Here is an 8361-nt window from a genome sequence, read left to right as displayed (position 1 = left end):
TTTTAAATGTGATAAGGAGATGCTGACCAAGGTTAGATGGTACATTAGGCAGGAAAAAGTTATAACAAGCCGGCCTGTGATCAATTTCTTTCTTCTTTTTTTCTTTTATTTTTATTTTTTATTTATTTATTTATTTTTATTTTTTTTTTTAAAGATTTTATTTATTTATTTGAGAGAGAGAGCATGAGAGGGGGGAGGGTCAGAGGGAGAAGCAGACTCCCTGCCGAGCAGGGAGCCCGATGCGGGACTCGATCCCGGGACTCCAGGATCATGACCTGAGCCGAAGGCAGTCGCTTAACCAACTGAGCCACCCAGGCGCCCTCTTTTTTTCTTTTAAACACAAGGTGCCAATGGCACTTTATTTTTTCTTTTTAACATCCTGTTCTTTAGCTTCCTCAGCCCATTTTGCTCAGATGTAGAGCCAGGCGTTGACATGTGCCATGCAAAGATTGGCCAATGCCTTAAAATTCTTCTCTTCCTCTGTAATGACTCTGGTTTTCTCCTTCTTGTAGATATTTGGCATCTGCATGACTGGCCCTGTCAGCTCTGTAGCCAATTTGAGTTCTTCAGCAGCACTGTCTCCTTTCTTGGGGGCTGAGGGCTTCCTGGGAAAGAGGATGAACTTGGAGTGGTACTCCTTCGGCCACTGCCCATTGACCTGCATGGGCTCAGTGGACTTGTTCCACCTTCTTGGATCCACTGAGATCCCAATGGCCCATGCCACCTTCTTGTGGATGCCAGCCACCCATAACTCTTCCCAGCTGAAGCCCCTGCCAGTTCACACTTTGGTATGATACCTTACAGTGGGGCACTTCACAATGGGCCAGACAGGTCCTGGCGGGGAGGGCGCAGGGCAATGGGGCTTGCCTTGGCTTGCCAGACCTTGTGTCTGCAGATCTTCCTTGTGGGCTGGTTGAACCACGTGGCCATGCACAGCTGCCAGTTCTTGTGGAAGTAGGGCTTCAGGATCTTGTCGTTCTGGCTGGGCACTATGGCTACTGCCCATGGGCCTGGGGGCAGTGGAGAGGGGAGCAAGTCAGGGCCCAGGCTCTGGCTAGATGCAGTGGCCTGCCTGCCCCCAGAACCTAGGCCCAACCTTCTCTGGTGTGATCAGTTTCTTCTATGATTAATGGATGAGGGGACACTTTGGAGGATAGAAAAAAAAAGGCAGGTAACCTAGTGTAATTTCCTTGTAAATATGATAATTGAATGTCTGGGGAAATAGATTAATGATACTAGTCATTATCTATGCAGTACTCTTAATGTCTGTGGATTAGGATTGCTTAAGAAAAATAAACATAATTTGTAGAGAATGTCACATAAACTATACAAGTCTCTGGAAAATAGGACATAGATATTTCATAACATCTTGTTGTATGGGCTAACCTGTGAACCTCTTATAGAAACCTCTCCTATTATTCTGGAGCAGAAAGTATGTGTATAATGTGTATAATGAAAGGAAGGGACCATGGAGCCACATGGGATGATCTCTCCCTGCTTTGTCTGGCCTCCTGACTACTTGATCTTTAAAATTATTAGTAAGGTTTGATACAGTGTAAATTCTCTTATATGATTCTAGTTTGGATTGTTTTGGATTCTAGAAACATTAATTTACTGAAAAATAATATTTTAAGAAGAAATTGGTGTGAAGATTCTAGGCAACTGTCGCATATGATTTTGAAATTGTTTCATTGTTCTATTTTTTTTTTTTTTTTTATAGAATGCTGGTATTATATTCTTATGTCTCTTCTTGCCCCTAAGAGAAAATTGTAATTGGGGTAATTCAGTGGTAGAGGAATGAAAGAGAACAAGCTCCAGAGGAGATGATAGGGCTGCTAATTGAGAGAAGCAAACCCCAAATAGGCACCAAGTGAAACCTTTCTGGCTTGCACTGAGCAGAATAAGAAAAGTGAGTCAGTCAGACGCTTTTATATATATATTGTGGACCGTTAATTTCACTGTGGAATCAATAGATTCACTTGAAAATGTGAGAGGTTCCCACTGTCAAAGTTTATGGGGTAGGGACAAATTTGAAGTACTCCTTATTGCTGGCATTATGCTATTATACAGTATCCATTGTGTAACCCTTTTAGAGTGAGCTTGGATCGACAAATGTGTTGGCATAAATCAAGATGGGATCTCGAAGATCAAAATTTCATTCTCTAACTTGTGTGTTCTTAGAGTAAACTTAACTGTCCTCTGGTCCATTTCATAGGCCTCTGTGTCTAAAACGTATATGCCATTGTTCTGGGTGAATATGCCTATCAGATCAGTGAGAATAAAGGAAAACAGGAAGGTTTGCATAAGATCATTCTGATACTCTACTCTGTTGAGCTTCTTCCTTCACAGATATAACATTTCTGGCTGAAAACAGTCTGACATCTAAGCCCAGTGAGTTAAAAATAAAGAACAAAAACTGGGGAAATTTTTGGCTTCTAAGGAGAGTAAGCTTTCTTCTCCCTTCCGTCCTTTGTTGGAAATACATGTCAGCTCAAGTGAATGGTAAATATTGGGCCACTGATAATGTGGAAATCTACCATTCTCTTGTCTCTCTTTGTAATATCTCTGTACCATCCAGTAATTACAGTATGGCGAGATCTCAGGCTGCCCTTGATTATTTAGTAGGAGACCTCATCCCAGAGGAGGTTTGAGGTATAGACTTAACTGGTTCTGCTGTGTATATCATGCTTTTCTCCTCCTTGATGTCTCACTTTGGGATTACTTCTCTTCTCTTTCATGTGTTAGTCTAGAGAGTCCAGATTCTGGGCACCCAGAGACCACCGAATCCATTTCTTCCAACTAACCCAGTGGCTACCCAGGGTTGCGGACAAGTTTGAGGTATCATGTCTCATTTTTTAGAATAGGAAAATTTTTGTCTTGTACACACTTTCTGCATATATCTTTTGCAAATCTGTGACTGGAGTAGGCAAATGGTCAGGGATTTTGGTTTTCAGTATTGTGGTTTTCAGCCAAGTATTATTTCATCCTGACTAGCATCCATGTTGTGCTTTATTGCCACCTATGACTCCAACCATTTGGGTTGCTAAGCAGTGCAGGGTGAAAAAGTGAAGCACTACCTATATTTTTGCAAACATTACATCATATCATGAATATTTGGAAAAGTCAGGGTGAATGCCCCTGATGTCGTATTTCCTTTTCTTGGTGGCACAAAAAGATTAATCAATGTAGGTACACCTGTTAGTTGGGAATGAAGCCAGCATCATTGATTTAAGAGTTCAGCATGTGCAGATGCTGCTAGGGGTCTCTCTTGCATCAATTATTATGGAAGTCATGCTTTAAAAAAAAAAAAAAAGAAGACATTGTGTCTCTTAAATCAACTTCGGTCGGTGGTCATAACACAGTGGTAAAATTTATCCTTTGAGTAAATAGAGGGTAAGAGACCAGATTCTGGCTTTTTTAAGAACATGCCATTTTTCTATAATAACTGTTTAAATCCCTAGACTCATCAGATGTGTAGAGTTAGCATTTGAAACTTAAACTTAACAGCAGACACTTGAACTGTATAGTATGTGGGGGGAGGGGAAAAACATTAATTATCTGATTGATTTCAAAAAGAATTTAGAGTATGTTATATTTTGTAACCCTGCTTTTCCTAATAATCCTGAGTTACCTGGGATGAGAAAAAAAGCAATCTGGAGTTGAGTAATTGCATGTGTTACCAAAATAAGTACTGTCAATAAGAGAAGAAATACAAACACAAATAATTCAGATTTAATTTCCACTAATTAGTACCAAAAAGAGTCTTTGAGTTTTTTAAACAAAAAAAAGCATGTGGGTTGTATAGTATCTCTAGTACTCTTTACATTTTTTCTTTCTATTCCTTTATTATTTTAGGAATTATTCAAGATATAATTCCCCTCCCTTTTCTAAGTTTCACCTTTCTTGTTGGATGGGAATTATAAAAAGATAGATTTTTGTTACTTCAAATTCAATATTAGAAGAACTAACTTAATCACACCTAAGCCATAGATAAGGTAAAATATAGATAACTCAAAACTGATTTTATTTAAATTACTTTAAACAAGGTATTTATGGGCTCCTAGGTGGCTCAGTCGGTTAAGCGTCTGCCTTTGGCTCAGGTCATGATCTCAGGATCCTGGGATCGAGCCCCGTGGGCTCTCAGGAAAGGTCCCACTGTGCTCTCTCTATTTCTCAAATAAATAAATAAAGTCTTTAAAATATATATATATAATTATAAAATCAACCTTTCATTGGGATATGTATAGGGAATACACAACACTGTATAAAGTTCTAAAAGACTTCAATAAAAATTACATTTTACAGATAGTTATCATTAAATACATTTCAAAAAATGGAAATCTAGGGAAATCTTCAAGATTATAGCATGTTTTAAACACTAGAGTGTTTTAACAGCCAGGATTTTCTATGTGTCATAAACTTTAAGTCTTATACATATATTATTTAATATATAATATTCCTCGTGTAGGCACTGTTACCTGAGGGGTATGTGACTTGGATATGGTAAACTGACAGACTCCAATTGATTCGGACAGTAAACAACATGGCCGCATGTCAAATCTAGTTGTGTCTGAATGAAACATGTACTCATAAACGCTATAAGGCCTGGCACAGTAAAAAATATTACATAACATGAGAAATATCCTAAAACCGTGAGGTTATAGACATATTTCACAGTCTTGCTATTTAGTGTTAGTGTTTTTGTATGGCAAGGATATCTGCTCCACGGGGAATAAGATGATATCAATGGACACTTTTTTTCTTTGAAAGTATAATCTAATTTACATAACTGAGGACCATAAAAATGATTGGGATTCAAAATCAATTACATTAACTTTTTATACTCTGAGTTTCATTTGAAAATATTTAATGTTCACCTTTTATTTTTTTGCCTAAAGATAGTATCTTTCTGTCCAATGCCTTACATAATATGAATAGGAGCCCATGACACCAAGAACTTCAGGGATTCACCCAAAAACACTAACACACCATTAATTAGAAATTAGAATAATCAAAATATTAAATAAATTAAATTTTGACGAAGTACACTGTTGGGAGAAACACATTATACTTGTCCTTTCTTCTAATCATATTAACACGTAATACCTTATGGCAAAAATGATGGAGGAAAACTTAAAAACAGCAAAGATGGGGTAGAATATGATCTTAAAAATAGAAATATAAAACATTTTATCAAATAATAATAGAATAATGCAATAAATCTCTCATGCTATGCCCCTATCCAATATTTGCCCCTCCTTTGTATATTTAAGTGACCAGTAATTTTATTCCCTAATACTCAACTATAACTTACTAATAAGTGCTTATATTTAAATAGCATTTCTTAAATGTATTTAAATTAATTCTACCATTTTACCTGTGAAAAATGAAATAAGGAGAGCCATCTTTATTTTTTTTTATTTTTTTAAATATCAGGTGTAAAATTTAATGATTCATCACTTACATACAACACCTAGTGCTCATCACAAGTGCCCTCCTTAATCACCCATTTAACCCATCCCCTCACTTACCTCCTCTTTGGTAAACCTCAGTTTGTTCTCTGTAGTTAAGAGTCTGTTTTCTGATTTGCCTTTCTCTCTCTTTTTCCTCCTTCCCCTATGTTCATCTATTTTGTTTCTTAAATTCCACATATAAGTGAAATCATATGGTATTTGTCTTTCTCTGACTTATTTCACTTAGTATAATACCCTCTAGCTCCGTCCATGTCATTGTAAATGGCAAGATTTCATTCTTTTGATGGCTGAATAATATTCCATTATATATTCATATATATATCACATCTTCTTTATCCATTCATCAGTCAATGGGCATTTGGGATATTTCCATATTTCAGCCATTTTAAAAATAGAGCTGGAGAGCTCTTAGGTGGCTCAGTTGGTTAAACATCTGCCTTCAGCTCAGGTCATGATCCCGAAGTCCCAGGATTGAGTCCCACATCGGGCTCCCTGCTCAGCAGGGAGTCTACTTCTCCCTCTGCCCTTCACCCTGCTTGTTGCTCTCTCTCTCTCTCACTTTCTCTCTCTCTCAAAAAATAAATAAAAATCTTTAAAAAAATAAAAATAGAGCTGAAGCAGCTATTTCAGAGGAACTGCCTTGCATGTTTTATTTCCTAAACCTTTGAACTGGGCCACATTCCAACATTCCAAGTCAGCAAGAATGAAAAAAATCCCATTTGAAAAGACTGATAAAAATGAATTTTTGCCTAGTAACCACTTTGCTTGACCAGTTAGGGATCTACAAGATGTATAAATCTAGCTCTGCTTGTCAGAACAATGAATTCTTCTTAAAAACAACTTACCTAATCTTCTTTTATGTCCATAAAACCCCTGAGTCCACCTCCTGTAAGGAGGACACTGTTTGGGCTTCTATTTAAATCTGTGTACCCCAAATTGCAATTCTTTGATCCCAAATAAATGCCAACCTCGAACTGGTTTCTTATTCTAAGTTTCTTCAAGAGTTTCCTCCTTCAGCAACTCCAGCTGGTTTTATGTTTAAGAACTATGATCCTTCTTATAAATATTTACCCCAGTGGACCCCAAATTCCAAAGATAATTTGCAATTACAGTGGTCATTTTGGGGCTTTTTTGAACTCACAGAACTTGACTTGAGAATCATGGATTTAAAACCAGACAAATCAAATGGTATGCTTAATTGGTATTTGGAAACTTTAAAATGAACTCAAGACTGATTGCCTCTTTTCAGAGTACTGTTTCCAAATTCATAGAGAAAATTTCTCAATTAGAAAAGAATCATAAGGTCTTAAAGAATTCTTCTTTTCAGCCTCCTTCTACTGCTTTAGGTTGCTCTCCCTCTCCCTCTTCTACTTCTCTTTGTTCCTCTGTGGCCAAACTCTCTCTTTACCCCCACGATCCCAAGGCTTCTCTAGATCCTCCTGTTTCATCCTCTTCACACTGTCCTGTTCCAATGCACCTTTTCAAGGTTAGACCTAGAAGTTACAGTCATGAACATTTTATATGCTCCCTAGACGGAGGCTGAATTGAGAACTATTGCTAAGTAGTTTCAAGAGTTTCTGAAGACCCTCATCAGTTTGCTGATAAATTTAATATTGTCATCCAAACCTATCACTCTGGTTTCTCTGATCTTTATCAATAGGTCTATCTACTTGTTGGAAAGGGTCAAGGTCAACACTGGATGCTGAAGGCTGAATGCCATTAGATGATCTCCAATGGTCTTACTGAAGGACGGGATACCTGTTGGGTGGACTGCTAAAGCTTTACAGGAAGCCATTCCCCATATCTTCCCTAAAGTCATTGATTGGAATAAAATCCATACATGGACTCGAAAGCTTGATAAACCAGTTTATGACTGCTATAATAAGTTTCAAATAGTTTTTAAGGAAAACTCAGGCCTTCCTTTAGATGTTGATTCCATCCAGATGGCTTTCAATTCCATGTTTGCAAATGACTTCTGTCGTGAATTTTCTCTACTTGTAAAAAGGACTGGGATGAAATGGGAGACTATGTTTACCCTGATCTAGTCAGTCTAGCCAATCAATTAGCTAGAACCCTTGAGGACGCTACCTAAAGAAAGTCAAATAAAATCTAAATTTACAACTCCAACAGATGTCTGCCTCCTCTCATAGGCCATGGCAATCAAAAACTAGACCAGCAGCTTCTCCTAAAAATATTTGCCATGTTTGTAAAAAACCCAGACACTGGAAAAAGGACTGCCTTAAACAGAAATACCAGAGGCAATCCTCTAACACCAAACCTTCAACCTCTCTAATGCACAGAGGCTGCTCCCAGAAAACACAAGAGGTCTTTCTGATTTTGCCCCTTAATCATCTCGGTGAAACTTCGGTAATGATTGGAAGTGAGGTTCTTATCACTTTGACACTGGCCCAACTTTTCTGCGTTCATCCTCAAATAATCCCTTACTAGGAGTACTGAAAAAATTCCATTGGTGGGAATTTCTAATAAACCCTTACCAGGTTATAAGCCTCTTTCCTTACCTTTTCAATTAGTCCTTCTTCAGGACAGTCCTATTCCTTTTTACTAGTCCACTCAGCTCCTGTCCATCTACTTGGAAGAAAAATACCACACTGCCATCTCTTTTTTCCAAAAAAGGGAAATTATTCTTAAAATCAATTCAACCTCTCCTTCAACTGGCAGCATTGGAAACCATTCAATACCTCTAAAAGTCTTTCCCCTTAAATCAGCTAATAAGGACACTGAGAGCTTAATTCTCTTAGAAAAAGTCCCTAAAGGACTTATGGCAAAATCCACAACAGATATCAAGCAGACCATTCAGCTTCCCCAGTAAAGATTCAAGTTGATCCAAGCAAACCCCTTCTTAATATCAGGCAATACCCTTTAAACT

The 8361-nt window shown here is 37.7% G+C and overlaps 1 pseudogene; it reads right to left on the bottom strand.

Moving 5' to 3' along the window:
* Positions 1–358: 358 nt before the first annotated feature.
* On the bottom strand, positions 359–7269 carry LOC118000985 (annotated as a pseudogene).
* Between the last annotated feature and the right edge of the window lie 1092 nt (positions 7270–8361).

The sequence above is a fragment of the Mirounga leonina genome, unplaced genomic scaffold (genome assembly GCF_011800145.1).
Source record: "Mirounga leonina isolate KUSES-001 unplaced genomic scaffold, KU_Mleo_1.0 Mir_53, whole genome shotgun sequence".
Taxonomy (NCBI): domain Eukaryota; kingdom Metazoa; phylum Chordata; class Mammalia; order Carnivora; family Phocidae; genus Mirounga; species Mirounga leonina.
This window is presented reverse-complemented; position numbering and strand designations above follow the sequence as displayed.